The sequence below is a fragment of the Anabrus simplex genome, chromosome 2 (assembly GCF_040414725.1).
Source record: "Anabrus simplex isolate iqAnaSimp1 chromosome 2, ASM4041472v1, whole genome shotgun sequence".
NCBI classification, from domain to species: Eukaryota; Metazoa; Arthropoda; class Insecta; order Orthoptera; family Tettigoniidae; genus Anabrus; species Anabrus simplex.
Window position 1 is genome coordinate 1,073,105,921 of NC_090266.1, and position 21,738 is coordinate 1,073,127,658.

At 41.2% G+C, this 21,738-nt stretch overlaps 1 long non-coding RNA gene across 1 annotated transcript in view; it reads right to left on the reverse strand.

Moving 5' to 3' along the window:
• Positions 1-20,721, reverse strand: part of LOC136863294 (uncharacterized) — a 375,222-nt gene extending 354,501 nt beyond the window's left edge. Inside the window, exon 1 of the long non-coding RNA XR_010859190.2 lies at positions 20,284-20,721. This is a non-coding gene — a long non-coding RNA (uncharacterized lncRNA). The remainder of the gene's footprint in view (positions 1-20,283) is intronic.
• Between the last annotated feature and the right edge of the window lie 1,017 nt (positions 20,722-21,738).

Below are 21,738 nucleotides of genomic sequence, written 5' to 3' on the forward strand. Positions count from 1 at the left end.
ATATGCCTATAATATAAATTTAATCCCATCTGTAGAAATTGCAGGGAAAGTTCATTTGCTACGTAGCGATATAAATAAGAAATGCTGAGTACAATTTAACCGTTAGGTCATCACTAGAATAAAGAAATATATTCCCATTCTTCACATTGTAGATGAGTGGATAAAGAAATATACAGTAGTAAAGTTGGCAAGAGCAGATCCAAAAGGCCCTGCTCTGGCGTGTCCTCTCCTCACTCCAATGTGCTCCAAGCTACGGATTTGATAATTACCTCTCGACACGCACCATACTTTTCTCATGCTTCAGAAAAGAATCTTAAACATTCTGCATTAACTATTCAGAAACGTTCTTATTTTAATACAGGAGAGGATGTTTAAAGAACACTTTTCCCGCATTTTGAACTCAAGATGAGAGCAAAAACAACAATCTCCTTGAGGAAATCAGGTGCACAATTATACATGTCAACTAGATGAGAAGTTGCGGATACAATTAGCAACACGTAGACTACCTCAGTGTCCAAAGCCTTTGAAAAGAGAGGTATGAAGTGGAAGACAAACGATGTGTCCAGTTTTCTCCTTTTCGGTTCGAGAAGTTAACATGGAGCAAGTAATATTCTTTGCCTACATTACGAGCAGAGTCTAGAACCCACAGAAAGAGGTTGCTGATTATATTATCATCATTCAAACAAGAGTGTGTGAGCACGTTGTCGACTATCTGACACAAGTAGCACTGATTATTATTATTATTATTATTATTATTATTATTATTATTATTATTATTATTATTATTATTATTATTATCAAGCAAGTTGGCTATGTGGTTAGGGTCGCGCGGCTGTGAGCTTGCATTCGGGATATAGTGGGTTCGAATCCCACTGTCGGCAGCCCTGAAGATGGGTTTCCATTGTTTCCCATTTTCACACCAGGCAAATTCTGGGGCTGTACCTTAATTAAAGCCACGGCCGTTACCCTCCGTATCCAAAACCTTCGATGCGTTCGTGCGGCGTTAAACAAGTAGCAAAAAAGCATTATCATTATTATATATAGGTATATATAATTCGCTGGGGCCATCAAGGACCACGTTAAGTCTTCTTGCATTTAACACTGAACTTGGCCTTCTTTAGAGCCCAAATTTCTCTCATTCTTTGTGAGTGGGCCTGCTTACGCTCCTCTGTCCAAGGGGCACAGTATCTTCTCTTCGGTTGCTCGTCTCGGTTTAGCCCGTTCGTCAATATTTTCTTGCGGAAGCTATCTCTGTTAAGGGCATCTTCAGCTGAGATATGTAGCATTTGCAGGTCTTCCTTGGTATTTCTAAACCAGGGAATTGTGGTTTTGGGGTTTGAATAAAAATAATGAAAGATCTCTTTAGTTAACTTTCTTCCGTCCATTCTTTTCAGATGACCGTAAAATCGTGTCCGTCTTTTTCGGATTGTGTCAGTAATTTTCTCTATTTTGTTGTAGACTTCCTCGTTGGACCTCTTTTGATGGATTCCATTTCTGTACTTTGATCCCAAGATTCCTCTCACAATTTTGCGCTCTTTTTTCTCCCATTATTATTATTATTATTATTATTATTATTATTGCTGTTGTTGACATCTAGGTCATAGACCCAACAACATGCAGCATTGTGAGATATATTGTACCTTCCGGAGAGACCTCGTGCAGGTCTTTCGAGTTGACACTCTATAGGCAACCTGCGTGGCTGTGAGGATGGGGCCCTATCTAAGATGAATTCTAATGCTGAAGACGACAGAAATACCCAGCCCCGAGCCCTAGCAATTTACTAATGAAAATAAAAATAACCGACCAATGTCCAGCATGCCATGGAGCATGACATTTAGCCATGGAGCCGGACATGTTGCCATGGAGACCACTGTTCTGGTAACAATAATTTCTGGAAGCTAACCTGGTGCAGACAGACCTCGGACGAAGGTGGGAGGTATCTGCCTTGTATTGGAACTTGCGTTTGATTGATTGATTGATTGATTGATTGATTGATTGATTGATTGATTGATTGATTGATTGATTGACGTCTTTATTTGTGGCGAAGATAGGGCTCTTGGCCCTCTCTTACACTTAACCACATTATGCTGCTTGACACTGAATACATTATATCCGTTCAAACGTAATATAATATAATATAATATAATATAATATAATATAATATAATATAATATAATATAATATAATATAATATAAGTCCGCCTCCGTGGTACAGTGGTTAGTGATTAGCTGCCACCCCCGGAGGCCCGGGTTCGATTCCTGGCTCAGCCACGATATTTGAAAAGTGGTACGAGGGCTGGAACAGGGCCCACTCAGCCTCGGGAGGTCAACTGAGTAGATGTGGGTTCGATTCAAACCTCAGCCATCCTGGAAGTGGTTTTCCGTGGTTTCCTACTTCTCCTCCAGAGAAATGCCGGGTTGGTACCTAACGTAAGGCCACGGCCGCTTCCTTCCCTTTTCCTTGTCTATCCCTTCCAATCTTCCCATCCCCCACCAAGGCCCCTGTTCAGCATAGCAGGTGAGGCCACCTGGGCGAGGTACTGGTCATCCTCCCCAGTTTCATCCCCCCGACCCAGAGTCTGAAGCTCCAGGACACTGCCCTTGAGGCGGTAGAGGTGGGATCCCTCGCTGAGTCCGAGGGAAAAACCAACCCTGGAGGGTAAACAGATTAAGAAGAAGAATATAATATAATATTAGACTAAAACTGAAAGATCTACATCTGAAGTCAAAAATGAGCATAATTAATTCAACATTAACTACTCTACGTGAAATTCATATAACACAACACTAATTTATAAAAACATTCGGGAACTATTTACTCAAGACATTCACTCGCACATTCACACATAACAATGTAATTTAGTCTACGTATTCAAAAGGAAATCTTTAGACTGCCTTTTAAAGGTAATTAATGAGGAACAATTTCTAATTTCAGGGGTTAAAGAATTCCGTGTTCTAGTGCCCGACACATGGTGGTCGATAGTGTCTTGTGTGGTGTATGAGTTGCAGAGATGTTGGGAATAGTACTAACACCCAGTCCTCGAACCAAAATAAATAGCCATTTATGATTAGAATCCCCGGCGCGGCCGGGAATTAAATCCGGAGCTCTCTGGACCGAAGGCCACTATTCTGACCATTCAACCAAGGAGCCGGACAGTAACCTGGTAAGGGACTCGCGGTAACATGCCATTTCAAGATGGAGTGTTACCACAGGTATAGGACCTGATCAGCATTTCGAACTATGTATATTATAGTAATCAAGTGATAGCCGATCTGCCGCCCTGAGATAGGCTTTACTTGCGGTACAGTGGTCAGTTCCTTTCCACTCTTCCATCAGCCAACAGCTTGCGATCAACTATTCATGTACAATGTCGAATGTTCCTTAATTCGGAAATTTTACGAGCTCTGGTGTTTTAACACGGCCTCGCCGTTGACGAAGTATAAGTAACTATATAATATCTCTCACGAATATTCACTTCAGCGTATGTTCATGAAGGTTAATGAGCACGGATGTGCCGAGCAAATGGCTGCGTGGTTTGGATCACGTACCCGTAAGCTTACATTCGGGAGATAGTGGGTTCGAACCCCACTGTCTGCAGCCCTGAAGATGGCTTTCCGTGGTTTCCCATTTGCACACCAGGCAAATGCTGGGGTTGTACCTTGATCAAGGCCACGGTCACATCCTTTCCAATCCTACCTCATTGTCGGCATAAGACGTATCTGTGTCAGTGTGACGTAATGCGAACTGTAAAAAAAATGAGAGGAGGGATGCATCTGATACGAGTTACAATACGCATTGAGAACAGTAACCGTCCCACTCACCTTTAAACTTATGACATTCTGTCTTGTTCAGTTATAAAAGTAAATTATGTCTCGGAAATAGTGTGGGGTCACTTACGACTTCGACAGAAACCTAGTAAGAGGAATACCCAGATGATCTTGGAACAAAGCTTTAATTTCTGCTCACACTTTATAACTACAAGTGAGATATTAACTAGGGACATCACACAAATGATTCTGCTCCCTTTCCTCAGAAGAGATGGAACCGTGTTCCTCCGACAGGAGACTGTTCACAACAGTGTTGCGAACGTCTAAAATTACCACTGCATCATCTTCCAACATGATAACATCCGTTCACTTACTCTAGCACAGTGATTCACGAACTTTAGAGTCGAGACCACTAGGGGGACCGCGGAAATCTATCTGCTCAGCCGAATGGATATTTTAAATTTCCAATGTTTATTTTTATTATTATTATTATTATTATTATTATTATTATTATTATTATTATTATTATTATTATATTAATGTGGTATCTGCCATGTATGGGAAACTGCGTGTTATTGTGGTGGACGATAGGGTTTTGTGTGGTGTATGAGTTGCAGGGATGTTGGGAACAGCATAAACATCCAAACTCCGAACCAAGGGAAATAGCCATTTATGATTAAAAACCCCGACCACGCCGAGAATCGAATCCGGGGCCCTCTGAACAGAAGGTCACTAACTAATATAGTATGGAACGTCAGAATATCAACAGAGATTTCAGCTACTGCTTTTAACGTTGCATTATTAATTTTAACATTTAAAGCGTATCTGATTAAATGAAATGGCGTACGTCTTTTAGTGCCGGGAGTGTCCAAGGACAAGTTCGGCTCGCCTGATGCAGGTCTTTTGATTTGACATCCGTTGGCGACCTGCGTGTCGTGATGAGAATGAAATGATGATGAAGACGTCACATACACCCAGCCCCCGTGCCAGAGGAATTAACCAATTATTTTTAAAATTCCCGACCCTACCGGGAATCAAACCCGGGACCCCTGTGACCAAAAGCCAGCACGTTAACCATTTACCCATGGAGCCGGACGGTATCTGATGAAATTGACTTTTATAAAAGGTACATAAATAACTTTAGTTACTCATAAATGTTAACATAATTTAACTAATTAACTATGATTACCTAGTATTTGCATTACATTTATATTATTAAATCTATCTTTAGAAATACGTTAAATTTAATTATCCTAAAGAATAATGGAGTGTGACCTCCGAAGAGGCCTGGTGCAGGTCTTACGAGTTGACGCCGTATAGGCGACCTGCACGTCTATGAGGATGGGGCCCTACCTGTGATGAATTCCAATGATGAAGACGGCACACACATCCAGCCCCCAAGCCATCGGAATGAAGTTAAAATCCCCGACCCGGCCGGGAACCGAACCCGGGGCCCTCTGGACCATACGCCAGCACGCTAACCATTTAGCCATGGAGCCGGGCATTTAATTATCCTCGTGCTGATGGTTTATGTTCCAGTATATATAGATTATAAGTGCTATTGCTCGCGTAATCCATTGAACAAAAATGTAGACCTACACATTTCTAAAGGGCGTCAATGTGATCCTGAGTTGCAACTTTCCTCAGAACAAAGTTAAACATATTATTATTATTATTATTATTATTATTATTATTATTATTACATTTAAACAGTTCCATGTTTTACTTTTAAGAAACATATCAATAGGTCCTACCACTATTATTTCACAGAAGTGTACAGAATGGTACGTAAACTTCTACTACCGTAGTCTATGGCCCATCACTGAGAAACCAAAGAGTAAATAATTTTTAAAATATCTAACAGATTTCTCTTCCTTCTCATCTTGAGTGGAGCTGTTGCTGACAGAAAAAGTATATTTTAAAGAACATATCCATTACCACGTCCACTATAGGCTATAACTAACCGTTTCATGATTATGTTTACCAGTTACATAGCAATGCTACAATGACTAGTGTTACTAAGTTATATTATCAGGAATCAAAGTCATCTCTGTACAGGCCATGAAGGCCCTGGGAGGGGTGGAAGGTAGGACTAAAGGCTTCCACTATCCGTAACCTCGGCACTCGGTGAGGTAGAATGATTAGCTCTACGTTCGGCCGCCCTTGCCCCCCCCCCCCCCCCCCCAGGCATTAACCTAGTACTCACTATTGGTGTAGGCTGAGTGAACCTCAGTACCATGAAGTTGTATTATCACATTTAATTATTATTCGGCAGCGCGGTGATTGGAAGGGTAGCTAAACATTTTTTTTCTCTCATGTGGGTCGTATTTTCAATAAGTTTGCGCACCAATGCTCTAGCAGAACTCAATCTATTCTTCGGAGTATTATTCAACAGTTGTAGTCAATATAGGCCTACTCTGCAACACTTGACAACACTTCACTGATTACTCAATACCAGTCACGAAGATTGACCAACTACATTGCCAAAAGATGAGATTGATTAGTATTGATGAGGATGACTCTTTGGTCAGTTTCATAGAAAAGTGTAGGCTTGTATTATTGCTCGAGGCTAAACCATATACTGTGAAGGAATCTGAGACCTGCATTTAGCAACAGCGTTATATCACTTAACTTTATTATCAATGTATATAACGACGTATAAACTTCAATGTTTATCATAAAAATTTCGAACACAATCCTAAAAATTCTTCATTGTGTCTATTTTAATTTTTTCCTCAAGTTTGTGAATGTTTATCAATTGTATCTTTTAAGACAATTTTTCTAGGTAGGCTCTCAACTCCTTCCCAAGAACTGATTCACCTTTAAATATAGGTTCAAAGTCTGCGAAATAATAATAATAATAATAATAATAAAATAATAAATATATTTTTTACTATTTGGTTTACGTCGCACCGACCCAGGTATGTCTCATGGTGTCGATGGGACAGGAAAGCGCTAGGAACGGAAAGGAAGCGGCCGTGACATTAATTAAGGTACAGTCCCAGCATTTGCCTGGTGTGAAAATGGGAAACCACGGAAAACCATATTTAGGGTTGCCGACATTGGAATCCGAACCCACTACCGCCCGGATGCAAGCTCACCGCAGCGCGCCCCTAACCGCACAGCCAACTCGCCCGGTAATAATAATAATAATAATAATAATAATAATAATAATAATAATAATAATAATAATAATGCACTTGAACAACTGAACCTCTCGATATGGGCTTATCGAATTTCGTGAGTTACACAGAGCAACAAACCGCACGTTCACTACTATGCCACTAAAACTTGCGTCACTGCTAGAGGAAGGCTAAAATATTTATCTTCCTCGCCATTCCTGATGACATCTCTTAAATAGGTTAACTCACGCACGGTGAAGACCATAAAATATATATCAACCCATGCGTAAGTACGAAAGAAAATAAACTATCCCAGTCATTACTGCGGACGTAGTCCGTCCTTCTGACAACGATGCGAGTTTTGTTTGTTTATCACAGTTCTCTACTCCTGATGAGAAAATGGCACAACATAATTGTTAACAATAAAAACAGTTTTAGTGGAGTGATTATAAACTTAGTGAACATTAAAATCGACGAAGAACTCTGCATATACCGAATCAAGTGGAACCAACTCAACCTCCTACAACTTTATGTGAGGGACCACGGATTGTTTTGACGGTAAGCGAGGACCTTTGTGTTCATTACTTACCAACTGAATAATTTGGTGTAATATCAACAGGTGATTCAGGAATTATCGTGATGATGCTTGTTGTTTAAAGGGGCCTAACACCTAAGGTCGTCGACTCCAGTATGAATTATCAGTTTAGGAAATGAAGTCTTACGGGAAGTAGAGGAATATTGCTATTTGAGCAGTATAATAACTAATGACGGCAGAAGGAAACAGTTGCAATGTATTTATTCCAGTTTTGCTTATTTATAACTAATTTTATAAGTATCGAGCCAACCCCATAGTGTCGAACGTAGGGGTAGCGTGTCTGACTGATAATCTGATAACGTTATCCAGAGGCCAAATCGTCATCCGCCCAGTTCCCTGTCTAAAGAATAGATTTATAGAAATGTGTAGGAATAATAGTGACAAAGATCATCAACCCCAGGTTTCGATTTCCTGCTTGATCAGTGATATAATCCCGGACACGAAATTGCAGCAGGGTTCATCCAGCATCATGAGGTTAGCTCAGGAGTAATCTGATACGAGAGGCAGCGGAGCCAATCAACAAACCCAAGCAATACACCTAAGAGTGTCGTTAGGGTGACTACCGTACGTGACATTTCAATATTTGCAGGCCGTCAGGCTGATCAGTGTTAGTCTTGCAGGCCAGGTTCTTATAAGGCTGTATGTCTCACGGGTAAAAGTAAGTAGTGAATCCTAGGACTGCTACTAGGAAAAAAAGAATTTTACAAATGGTTCATAATATTTTATATTCATCTCAATAAAAGTGAACACAAATAGTGTCAAACAAATCGTACACTTCAACACTAGATGCTGCTTGTTCGACGTCTACCGAGCGAGTTGGCTGTGCGGCATGGGTCGAGAAACAGTAAACTTCCTTACGAGAGATGTCAGGTTCGAACCTCACTGTCGGCAGCCCTGAAGATATAGTTCCGTGGTTTCTCATTTTCACACATAATGATGATGATGATCAGGTGCCATCAAGTTGACGTCCACTCCTCGCGACTGCACCTACCCAAGCAGAATAATATTTTCCAATAAATCAGAGCGTCTCATAATATGTCCAAAATAAGACAGATGTAACGAATGCCTCAAGAGACAGATCTGGTTTGCTCTTTGGAATTACCCATACATTTGTTTTCTTGGCTGTCCACTAGGCTGTAACTTAAGTTAATAAAAACCACGCTCACTACCTTTCAAGTCCTGGAACCTTCGTACCCCAGCGTAGCCGAAACCTGTGAATGCTAGTACCATATTAAACCACTGGCTTAGTTGTCGATTTACCTATTGAGGGTAGTCTCATAAAAGATGGAAGATAGTAATCTAGCTACGAAATCTGATACAAACAGAGTTGGAAGTGTGTAGTTTTCCTATTCAAGGAAGCGACCGTGTTTTTTTTTTTTTTTTTTGCTAGGGGCTTTACGTCGCACCGACACAGATAGGTCTTATGGCGACAATAGGATAGGAAAGGCCTAGGAGTTGGAAGGAAGCGGCCGTGGCCTTAATTAAGGTACAGCCCCAGCATTTGCCTGGTGTGAAAATGGGAAACCACGGAAAACCATCTTCAGGGCTGCCGATAGTGGGATTCGAACCTACTATCTCTCGGATGCAAGCTCACAGCCGCGCACCTCTACGCGCACGGCCAACTCGCCCGGTGACCGTGGTTCGAATCTCGGTGAATACAAATAGGTTTCTTGATATGAAAAGTCATGTCCCTGTGATTTCGTATTTCTCGTAAACTGGAGGTCCCACGGCTCTGGCTATGCTATCAGCTGTCACGTAGAACTACAAGTTTGCTTGCTTTTCCTTTACTCAAACGGCGGAGAGATTTGACACTTTTATCCCAAGGTTCCAGGTATTGGCAATCGTCGATCAACAGACCCCAGCCTCACAGAGGATTGTTTGGGCTACGAATTTAATTCTGTGACCCATAAAAAGAATATAAGACGTGTCGTGTTTGCAACGGGGAGCGTGTTCAATTACTATCGGCGAATCAAGACGTATAGCACTCGATACTGAAGACCTGATCTGCCATAGCCCATGTAAGAACTGGTAACTGATACAGTCTAGAACCAACTTTCAGTTTATTACTAGAGTTCTATATGAAGTAGCTCCACTATATCAACAGACGATTCTTCTCTTCTTCTTCTTCTTCTTCTTCTCCTTACCCCACATTCCGGTGGGGTCACGAGTGCGAACTGTGTCGCAAATGTGAACTTGGTCCTGTTTCGCAGCCTGATGTCCTTCCCGATGTCAACCCTATGTGGAGGTACATTTTGTAAGAAATGTTTTACAACTTGCTCTATGTCGCACCGACACAGATAGGTCTTATGACGACGATAGGATAGGAAAGGGCCAGGAGTGGGAAGGAAGTGGCCGTGGCCTTAATTAAGGTATATCCCCAGCATTTGCCTGGTGTGGAAATGGAAAACCATCTTCAGGGCTGCCGATAGCGGGGTTCGAACCCACTCTCTCCCGGATGTGAACATTTTTATTATTGTGTGCTTCTGTGGTGGTTGGATAGTGTGATGTGGTGTGTGTGTGTGTGTGTGTGTGTGTGTGTGAATATGAGTGTGTTGGGACAAACACAAATACCCAGTCCTCGAGTCAGAGGAATTGACAAGACGCGATTAAAGTCACTGATCCGTCCAGAAATCAAACCCGGACCTTCTCAACGGAAGATTTCGACACTGGCAGCCAAGAAGCCAGACTATATTTACAGTCAATTACGCTTCTAAAAGCAAAGCACGGGAAAAAAAAGTAATGGTTTTAAAGAGCCTCTAACTGGTGCCAAGTTATGTAAAATTAGGTGTGGACGACAAATAGTGCAAACAATTGTGATATTTCGATCAAAGGCCACAAGTAAAACCAGGAGATATTTATGGTGCAGGTTTGGGCTGAAAATGAGCTATTATTATTGATTTTTAAAAAGAATTTTCCTGTCGAAACGATTTAATCTGATGCATTATTGTCCTTTATGTTCGAAAACAGAAACTGAACACAGTCCCAAATCGTCGGTAACGCATTCAAAACCAAGCTGTGTTCATAAGTCTACAATGCCCTCGGCGATATAAGAAAGTGAGCTCTGTTCGTTTTCGGATTTTCTATTCAACATTTCAAATAATCGTCACGCGTAATTCTACACCACTCCCGGCGCTGAAACATGAATAAACATAACTTAGTAGGAGTAGTAGTAGCAAGACTTCTGTTTAGCGCAAACATCATACAGGCCTATACCAAGGTAAGTACACTATTTAATAGTTACCCACAACGGCTGGCTTGCGGTCATTGGCTATTCGAGCGTGACGTCACACAGATACCTGCTCTCTGATCGCGGGGGCGCTTTCCAAAGGAATTTACTTTTTACAAAACAATTATTAGCTCGTGTGTCCCCTATACCTGCTCAAACTGACTTCGTAAATAGAAGATAACGAACACAGTAATGCACAATACAAGAGCTAATCGTGTCACAAGACCGGAGTTACTGCTAATAGGATTTTACGCTACTAAAATCCAATCAAGTATTCTGAGTTAAACAAAACTGAGCATTAAGTATGACCAATAACAAGCAAGCGAGAAAAGAACGAAAAAAACAGTTCTATTATGATAAAGTGAATCTTACCTTAACTGGTACGTTTCTTCATTTCCTTTATCTTCTTGACTTTTACCTCCGTAACGTTGACACGTTTGCTTCCACTTTTTCCTTTCTCATCACGTTTGTTTAAAAATGTTATACGAGCATATGTCTTCAAATTCACAAATGTGGCTACCAGATCACTATTTAAATTAGGATCACTTGCACATATTAAAGAAACTAGGTTCTGTAGTACTTTCAACCCTCTTCAGACTGTAAGTCCGTGATAAGAACAGAAATGATTCTCCATATCTCGTACAGTTTGTGACTACTCAGCTGTCGGCTCTGTAAGACCACCGTATGACTGACTTCGAACCCAGGACCCCGAATAATACGTATTGTCGCATGTTCCTCCTATGTTTGTTTGGGAACCTAAGTGTGGATGAGTGCTTTCGTGTTTTTTAGCAATCCAACCTGCAATGTAAATCAAACCTTCGACCTCCATTTCAGTGTCACTTTCACCGGCAAATGTTGGAACAGTATCACATTTGCCTTCTTCAAAATAGCTTTCAGCAGGAGAATATTCTAACTCACGACACGTTGTTCCGCACTTCCTCAGCATTTGTGATGAGAGATATTCATCAGAGGTTTCTGTTCGCGTGTCAGTGTGTTTCTCTATGTTACCGGCATTATTTCCGAGAATAATCATCCGAAAACGATGAAGAGCGTTCAACGGTGTAGGGTGGTCGTATAATCCTCCTCGAGAACGGATCTGGGAAAACAAATTCTCGAGTGAATCTTGGTTCAGTCGGTGGGTTAAAATGTCCTTCATTCCTAGGTTCTGAACTTCTGAGATCAGATATTTCAAGGAGGAGATAGCCACAAGGATAGCTTTCTGGAACACTTGCTTAACTTTTTTCGCCTTGCAGGTCATACTGTTAATAAGACCACACATTTTATCTAAAATTTCGTCTTGTTGTTTTAACTGAAGGCCATACGCATTTTTGTTAGGGACTTTAGAAATTGCCGGACTGTAGGAATTCATGAGATCGTACCAATTATTAAAAGTTTCAGTTAATTCACTCGTGCTTTCAGCAACAGTTGCATCATCTCCGAATTTGAAATGACGCGACGCTGTAGCTACACTGTGTGATAGTAATTCTGCAGCTTTCCTTACCGTTCATCCTTTCTGTGCCCCTAGAGTTTAGATGACTGACATCGATTTTATGGCAAGCTTTAATTTTGTGGCTGTAATTCTTAACCAGACCTTCCACAGGTTCCTTTGGGACAACTTTACCATCAGAAAATTCGAAGCCGGTGTCGAGAAATCAGGTTCCTTATTAGTTTCAACAGGTGAAGTGTACTGCAAAGAAGTAACACTTTTTCTGACGTCCGTGGGTTCAAAAACCATGTTATAATTTCAGTGATCCCATATGCTTTCCACAAGCCTTGATTTGCGCCCATGTCACCCTATTTCTGAAGGACGAGAAAACAAATCGTCTAGTATGTCTTTTGTCATCTTTTTATCGAAATCGGCGTTAATTACTTGTTTCCAATTCTTGAACAATCCTCTCATCATCACAGCTTGCAATTGTGAACTGGGACCTATAATTTCATTCTTCAGGGGGTCATATTCGAAACCACTTTTAACGCATATTTCGTCAAACTGGAGGATTGCAATTTTCTCGTGTCTTTATACGAGACAGCAGCAATCTTCATCATACGCAGAATATCTTCCAGGATTCCACTTCCGTTTCGCATGTCAATTTTTGAAGCCCATTTTTCTAGCGTTGAAAGTCCACGGAGAGGGTAATGCAGTTTTTGTCTCATACAAATGTAAGCTTTCTTCCCTGGATACCTTAAAGTGAAAGCCGCCGATATGTCTTCATCAATCCAATTAACGCGTTTTTTCTGGTTTGAGTATCTTTATTTGATTTTCAGTAAAAATCCCTTTCAAACCGTTCGCCAGTTTTGTATGGATGCTCTGAACAGAATCGTTTAACCTCCTACATTCAACTAACTCCTTACGCAAATTATCTATATGTACGCGGCTTTGATGTAATTTGCTTTCCACTGTCTCTAATTTCAGTGTTTGGGGCCGATGACCTAGATGTTAGGCCCTTTAAACAAGAAACTTCATCAATTTCAGTTTAAGGACATAGTTTTTCTTTCGTCATCTAACTGTTTTTTAATCTTTCAATTTCTTCAATCAGGGCCAAAGTATTATCACAGAACTGGGTAGGTGGAGTGGCTGGAGGAGGTGGTGAACTTGGAATAGTCGTGTTATGTTCTGAATCTTTTAACAATTCGTCAGCAATTTTCCTATTGCCCCTCCTTTCCTTCCTTCTTAATCTATCATGTGACACTTGTTCTATGCTACGCAAAACACCCACATTTATAGAGGGAACAGCGTCTTTGTTAAGCACACGTTTTGGAGGAAGGCCTAACGATTCGCCTTTTAGATCCCTTTCAAAATCGCTATCAGAAAAATGTTCGGAGCACGCCCGGCACGAATCTGCCTTCCACTTTCCATCACGCCCACATCTCTGGATCCGCTTCTTCCTTAGTTCCTCATTTTTTGGGAAACTGAAGTATTTGATATGACTTTTGGAGGGATCTTTCCTGGTTTTCACCCATCTGTTATTGCACCTCAGCAACCGTACACCTCGTACCAAGAATGTTTATATGCAACCCGAGACAAATCAAATCAAGTCAAACACAAAATAACACTAGCATAAGAAAGCAGCTATTCACCATAAGGACTAGTCATAGAAAGCACCATGACACTATAAGATTAAAACTGCAACTCACTTGCACATATTAAAGAAACTCGCACACACTACTCACATACAATATTACTGCACAGACTTTTAGCCAGACTGGCGGTCAAGGTTACTAAACTTGGCGGTGGGTAACTGGCTGACGTCATAACCGAGCGTAGCCGAAGCCCTCCGAACACAGAAACTCCTGTTCAGGGCAACCTGTTATATACAAACATTAGACCTATAGAATGTTAGAAAATAACTCGGATTATTATTATTATTATTATTATTATTATTATTATCCGGCTCCTTGTCTGAATGGTCAGTTTAGTAGACTTCGGTTCCGAGGACCCCAGGGTAGATTCCCGGCGAGGCCAGGATTTTTAACCGCGTCCGGTTAATTCCTCTAGCTCGGGTACACATCTTAATTTACATACAACAAGTCAGACTATCAAGCACAATAGAAACACACAGCAGTGAATACATCCCTCCACACAGCGCGGCTTGGCAGCAGGAAAGGCATCCGCCCGTAAAAATGGGTTTAATTCACATAGAGCCGACCCCAAGCAACTGGGAAAAGGCGGAGAAGAGCAATATTATTATTATTATTATTATTATTATTATTATTATTCACGGAACTGCATAGCACGGCAGGTTTTGTTACAGTGCATCCTCTGGCAGGATCAAGTCTGCTCTGCACCCACCTGTACGTGCGGCGCCAGGTATCCCCCTGCGGCAGACAGCTGAGGCCAATAGGGAAGGTTTTCACGCAGGTAGATCGCCGTTGCTGTTTCACAGAATCAGCATCGTAACTATCTAATGGAACGAAATGTATGAACACACCGCTAAACAGAACGATGTCCTCAACCATGTGTCTTTTATAATTAGCATATTTAGAACAATACATCATGTATCGGTACTGATTTTTTTCATTGCGAATACAAGGACTACAGTATACATAGTGGAGCATTATGATCATGCTCATGTCTAGGGTTGGACTTCAACCGGCAGTCGAACCTGGTTTTGCCTTACATTGGAAACAGGTTGTCTAAGCTAAATTGGATGATAATATTAATAATCATAATAATAACATCCGCCTCTGTGGAGTACTGGTTAGTGTGGTTAGCTGCCACCCCTGGAGGCCTGGGTTCCATTCCCGGCTCTGCCACGACATTTGAAAAGTGGTACGAGGGCTGGAACAGCGTTCACTCAGCATCGGGAGGTTAACCGAGTAGAGGGGGTTCGATTCCCACCTCAGTCATCCTCGAAGTGGCTGTCCGTGGTTTCCCATTTCTTCTCCAGGCAAATGCCTGGATGTTACCCAAATTAAGGCCACGGCCGCTTCCTTGTCTATCCCTTCCAATCTTCCCATCCCCTCACAAGGGCCCTGTTCAGCATAGCAGGTGAGGTACTGATCCTCCTCCCCAGTTGTATTCTATACCCAAAGAGTCACGCTCCAGGACACTGCCCTTGAGGGTGTAGAGGTGGGATCTCTCACAGAGTATGAGGGAAAAACCAACCCTGGAGGTTAAACGGATTACTAATAATAATCATAATAATACAAGTTGCTTCACGTTGCACCGACAAAGATAGGTCTTATGAAAATGATAAGATAGGAAAAGGCTAGGAGTGGGAAGGAAGCGGCCGTGGCCTTCATTAAGGTACAACCCCAGCATTAGCCTGGTGTAAAAGTGGGAAACAACGGAAAACCATCTTCAGGGCTGCCGACAGTGGGGTTCGAACCCACTATCTCCCGAATGCAAGCTCACAGCCGTGCGCCCCTAACCGCACGACCAGCTCTCTCGGTATAATACTAACATTAAGCTAGTTGGCTACGCAGTTTGCGTCAAGTAGCTGTTAGCTTGCATTCGGGAGATAGTGGGTTCGAACCCCACTGTCGGCAGCTCTGATGATGGTCCTCCATGGTCTCCCATTTTCACATCATAGTTACTTTTTCCCACTCCTAGCCCTTTCCTATCCCATCGTCGTCATAGGACGTCGGTGCGACATAAAACAAATTGTATAATAATAATAATAATAATAATAATAATAATAATAATAATGTCATTGGCTTTACGTCCCACTAACTACTACGCCAAGGTGCCGGAACTGTGTCTCTCCGAAGTTCTATCACTGCCAGTAAATCTACCGACATGAGGCTGGCGTATTTGAGCACTTACATATACCATCGGACTGAGCTAGGGTCGAACTCGCCAACTTAGGCTCAGAAGGCTAGCGCTTCTACCGCCTAAGCCACTCATCCCGACTGCACTTTTGAGAAAATATGCCCCCTCATTATCCGCTAAGCTGGCTGTCTCAACAGTTCAACAACAAGCAAGCCTTTATTCTTGATTCAAAGTGAGAAGAACGAAGTGTCGGTCGGAATCTACTGTGTCACCAGTGCGTGGCCTTTCCTGGAAAACAGGAGGGTTTATTTATATACTAAACTACTGCAGCGGTGAGTGTAACTCAGGTGTAATGCACTGATCTTGCAATTAAACTTATGTGCGGTTGCCGGTTTGAGCCCATCTGAGAGCATGAGTTAGTATTTTCATAGAAAATTCCAGGCTAAATAAAGCAGAGCCATTTCATTTCAGGCCATAGAGGGTCTTTGACGAGGGGAATATAACAGGTTCCATTATCTATAACCTCGACACAAAGATAGAGAGGTTAATCTTATGTCTATTTGCGCGCAAGAATTAATCTAGAACTCACTTCTGTTGTAGGTTGTATGATCCACGAGTCCATGTCCCCTCTCGACATGGAAGTCCCGTTTCTAAAAGAAAGCTTACACTCTTTCGTGATTGTTGATACCGTGATTATAGCCACGGGATGTACAGTGTAACGTGGAATCTGAACCAGAGGAAGTTTTTTTAAAAAAAAATTTCAGAACTCTCTTATATATTGGATAGGGTGACAAATTAATGACAATTCCACTCGGCCATCACACTTCCAGTCCCGTTTCTGAATTTCATAACCGCCTGACGGGGAATCTCTTTACATAATGCACCAGTTTACATCTACAGAGCGGTAGGAATTGACCGAGCAAACTCGACAAGGTGTGATGGCTATAATCGAAATGTACATCATAATTAACATCTCAATCGCCACATTTGTCACCTCGGTTAAACTGGACACGGGAACGTTTTAGTGGTTAAGACATATGAAACATGAGCGTTTTCATGTATCTACCCCTGTACGGCATGGCAACTCATGGCCTCTGTATAAACGTTCCTTTCTATGTAATCATATGTGCCTCATTGTACTACCGACATCTTTTTCGCAATATCTGAAAGAATCTGTTGTTATACATATCATAAACGCGGGGAAAAATTGGATAGAGTTTTAACGTTTAAGGACCTTGGTATAATTTTTGACGGTAAGCTAACATTCAACGGTCACATCAATACAATAACAAAGGATGTTAACAGAATGCTAGGATTTTTTATAAGAACTTCGAGACCTTTTACCCAGCCCTCTGTACTGAATAAATTATATATTACTTTAGTACGGAACATACTGGAATATTCTGTAACAATTTGGAGCCCGTATACAAAGCAACAAGTGAATGCTATTGAAATTGTACAAAACAAGTTTCTACGTTATCTTTATTTCAAAACATTTAATACTTTTTGCCCTTTCGACACGTCAACCCAGTTATTAAGGAATATATTTCAATTTCCTTCATTGAAAACTAGACGGTCCTTAATAGGACGATTTGATTCTTTGGACCTGTTAAAACTCATTTCATTCCATGTTCCGCAGACAAGATCACGTCAGCACCAATTATCTCACGTTCAAAGGTCAAAAACATTGCATCGGTCAAATTCACCTTCCGTAAAAAATGACAACACGTTATAACACTGTAACAAAAGAAGTCGATATATTCATCGAATCTGATAATAAATTCAATAAGAAACTAGAAGCCTGCCTTTACAATTTGTAAATTTTTGATATTTCTTTCTGGTATTCATCATATTTCCCAGTGTACTCATTTGCGTTTTAAGATTTTTTTTTATTATTATTTTTTTTTGTATTGCATTTTGCTTCGTATTACCGTGTCATTTCTTAGTGTATGTTTCATTTCTTTCAAATGTAAATATAGGCCTATAATGTTAATTTTGTTCTATTTTTGGTTGATTTTTTAACTTTTTTTGTTAAACTTTAACTACATAGATACATGTTGCCATTGATGCTTTCACGGCCCATACTTATAGACATAATACTGTATAGGCTTCTGGGCTTATGCCGTGTCAAGAAAGTAAGGTGAAATTCTTTACAGTTCTCTTTGAAACGTAAAGAATTTCACCTTATTTTCATAGATACATATTGTTACTGAATGTTAAGAAGGTACTTAATTGGGTATAAAACCTGTGTACTTTCAGATAAATAAATAAATAAATAAATAAATAAATAAATATACACAATTTATAAATCAATGTTTGAATTCGGGCCAGCTGAGTGGTCGAAACGAGCGGAAGCTAAGGCAAAAATTAACTGTAGTAAGACGTGCTACTCTTCTAACGAGTTATACTGGTCTTGAATTGCCAATATTCTACACAGCAACATCTCAACAAATCTATTCAACTTCAGTTCTATTCATTGCAACATAAAAGGCCAGCCCCTCCAGTTTTATTTGCACCAATTGCCGCTGTCTGTGATCCTTGCAGCAACTTTCGGTGAGCGGTACCTCGCATCCATTATACCAAAAAGCAGCATTATATTCAAAATTGAGTAATATCACCTCAGCTGCAGAGAAATAGGTTTACATATTCCTTATCCAGTGGCGTAGTTGAATTGCTAGAGAGCACAACGGCCACAAAAGCTGAACGAGACCTCCCTAACGAGATGTATCTTCAAAGAGAGCAATCAAACGTTCCAGTGTTTAGTTTGTTAAGTCACAGAGTGCACTTATCATTACAGATCCATACATTATGTATTACACCTAACACGTTTCAAACAAAACTCCGTCGTACAACGTCGCACCGACACAGACAGGTCTTCGGGAGACGATGAGATAGAAAAGGGCTAGGAATGGGAAGGAAGCGACCGTGGCCTTAATTTAGTTACAGCCCCAGCATTTGCCAGGCGTGAAAATGGGAAACCACGAAAAATCCATCTTCAATGCTGTCGACAGTGACAGTGGGGTTCGAACCCACTATCTCCCGAATGCAAACTAATAGCTACGTGACCCAAACCGCACGGCCAATTGCTTGGTCGTCGTGTTCTGAAATATATTTTTAGTTTCATTCCAATATTCATGTATAATTTTGACTTTAAATTTATATTTTTAGGTGCTTAGGTAAAATTCACTATTGTCTCTCCTCCCGGGCCCGTCTTCTCAACATTTGTCCTCTGAAACTGCCAATGTTGGCCACTTAATTATTCGACATACCTGGATCACCTAGCAGGTTTAAGCGCTTGCCGCGGTGGTCGATATCAAAAATATATATTGAGTTGGTATCTTTCAAATAATATTTTTGCAAACTGCTTTACGTCGCACCGACACAGATAAGTCTTATGGCGACGATGGGCTAGGAGTGGGAAGGAAGCGTCCGTGGCCTTAAGGTACAGCCGCCAACATTTGCCTGGTGTGAAAATGGAAAACCACGGAAAACCATCTTCAGGGCTGCCGACAGTAGGACTCGAACCCACTATCTCCCGAACACTGGATACTGGCCGCACTTAAGCGACTGCAGCTATCGAGCTCGGTCAAATAATATTCAGTAGTTTCTTATTTAATGAGGGTCTGCCTAGTCGAGATGGTACAGACGTCTTCGGTTCATCCAGAAGGACGTAGGTTCTATTGCCTATCGGGGAGTCGAGACATTTAGAAACGAGACTTCCACTTGTGGAGAGGAACATGGCTCCTGTGTTCGCTCAGACTACTCCAAAAGTGAGTACCAGGTCAATTCCTGAAAGCAAAGGTGACCGGGCATAGAGCTAATCACTCTTACCCCACTTGGTGCCGGGGTTACGGATGGAAGCCTTTACCTTCCACTCTTCCAAAGGCCTTCATGGCTTGTACGGAAGTGGTTTTTGGCTTCTTTAAGCTCAAAATAAATACTGGTATGGTGAATTTCTTCTTGACAACAGTCGTTCTTTTTGAAACTCTCTGTTTAAATTATAAATAAACGCACCAATACAGACATCGAAATAAGACAGTTTAAAATGCTAGGCAAATACTGGAAGCTAACGACCACGATACACCTAGCCCCTTTACGAGACAACCAAAATCACAAAACTATATGAAATGCACCTGCATTTGATGATAAGTTAATGTGGAAAGAATGAAGACAAATGAATTGAGCACAAATACAGCTGCGCGATACTGCACGATAACAATGAAAAAATACATTATCTATTATTTTAAAGGAAGAACTTCCGCAATTATACCCTAACACACCAATTTTATTATTTAGATATCAAAAATTCTATACGTTACACATGGATTTCAGTACATATATTATTAGTGTTTTTACTCACCTATTCCCTCCTATATCCAAGGCCAGTCACAAATATCCACTTCACTCACAAAAATGCTTTTTTTCCCAACAATGCACGTTAAGTGTAAGCCAGAAAAGCGCGAGATTCAAATCCTTGTCTGGCAAACGAATGGCACAGGTGTCATAAAGAGGAACAGGACTTATAAAACAACTGCCTTAAAACAGGGGTTTTCAACCATTGTGCGAAAGCTGCTAATACTAGAAAGAACTGTGTAATGAGACATGAAAGGTATATTTCCTTCCGGACGGAATCATTGTCCAGTTGAGATCCCTTGCCTGGTGTTATTTCTAACCATAATAACTAACTACTGCACAAAATAATACATGAACGGTGTAGGTTAAAACAAACTTCATTGTACAGAACTGTGCTTCACAAAACAGGAGCAGAAAGGAAAATGCAGGGGTGGAATGCACCAATATCGAACTCTTGTAACGTCACGCCTTTCCGTGGCTCACGGCTAAAGCACCGCACATGCAGAGAGTAACACGCTGCCCGCACGGCTGCTGTAACCCAACTAATGCAGCATGGCGATGTTGATGTTCGAGCTATGTCCTGCCTCCTGTAGATAGCGCGCGGGTCGACGCCTCGGCAGGAATGTGGACTACCAGAAAATCACATACTCCAGAAAATAGGCTTATTATATGTTAGGTGTTAAATATAGTCATGCAGAACAGTCACAACTAACTTGCATGCACAAGGAAACAAAACACCAGCTTTCATTTATCCCGATCGGTCTGAGTAGATCAGACGGTAGAGTGCTGACTTTCTGAACAAGTTAGCGGGTTCGATCCCACCTCAGTCCAGTAGTACTTGAAAGTGTTCAAATATGGCATCCTTCAGTCTATTGATTTTACGGCAAGCAAAAGAGCTCCTGCAGATCAAAATTACGGCACCTCGGAGTATCTGAAAACCGTAAAGGGTAATTAGTAATTGAAAATGAAAATCCACAGCCTGTTTCCAGTCATTCGACCGGGTCAGGAATGGAATGAATGAAGCCCCCATCTAGCGACGAGGATAGGAAATGTGCCGGCTGCCGAAACCTATCGCACTCCTCTGGGGCAATGATAAATGTCTGACAGATGAAATTAAATGTTAATGGAGAGTGTTGCTGGAATGAAAGATGACAGGGAAAACCGGATTACCCGGAGAAAAACCTGCCCCGCCTCCGCTTTCTCCAGCACAAATCTCACATGGAGTCACCAGGATTTGAACTACGGTATCCAGCGGTGTGTTACCATTAGTTATTCCAAAATAAATAAATTAATAATCGTATGGTCTCAGACACTTAGATTTGGTGCTATCTAGGCTACTTGCGCGTCAATTTCGACGTTTCGTTTTTCTCTAACAGACGGTAGAGTAAACCAGATCTCTGACTTGCAAGATACGGCCGAGTTTAAATTAATTTTTTGTCGGATAAACTTCAAAAGTGACACC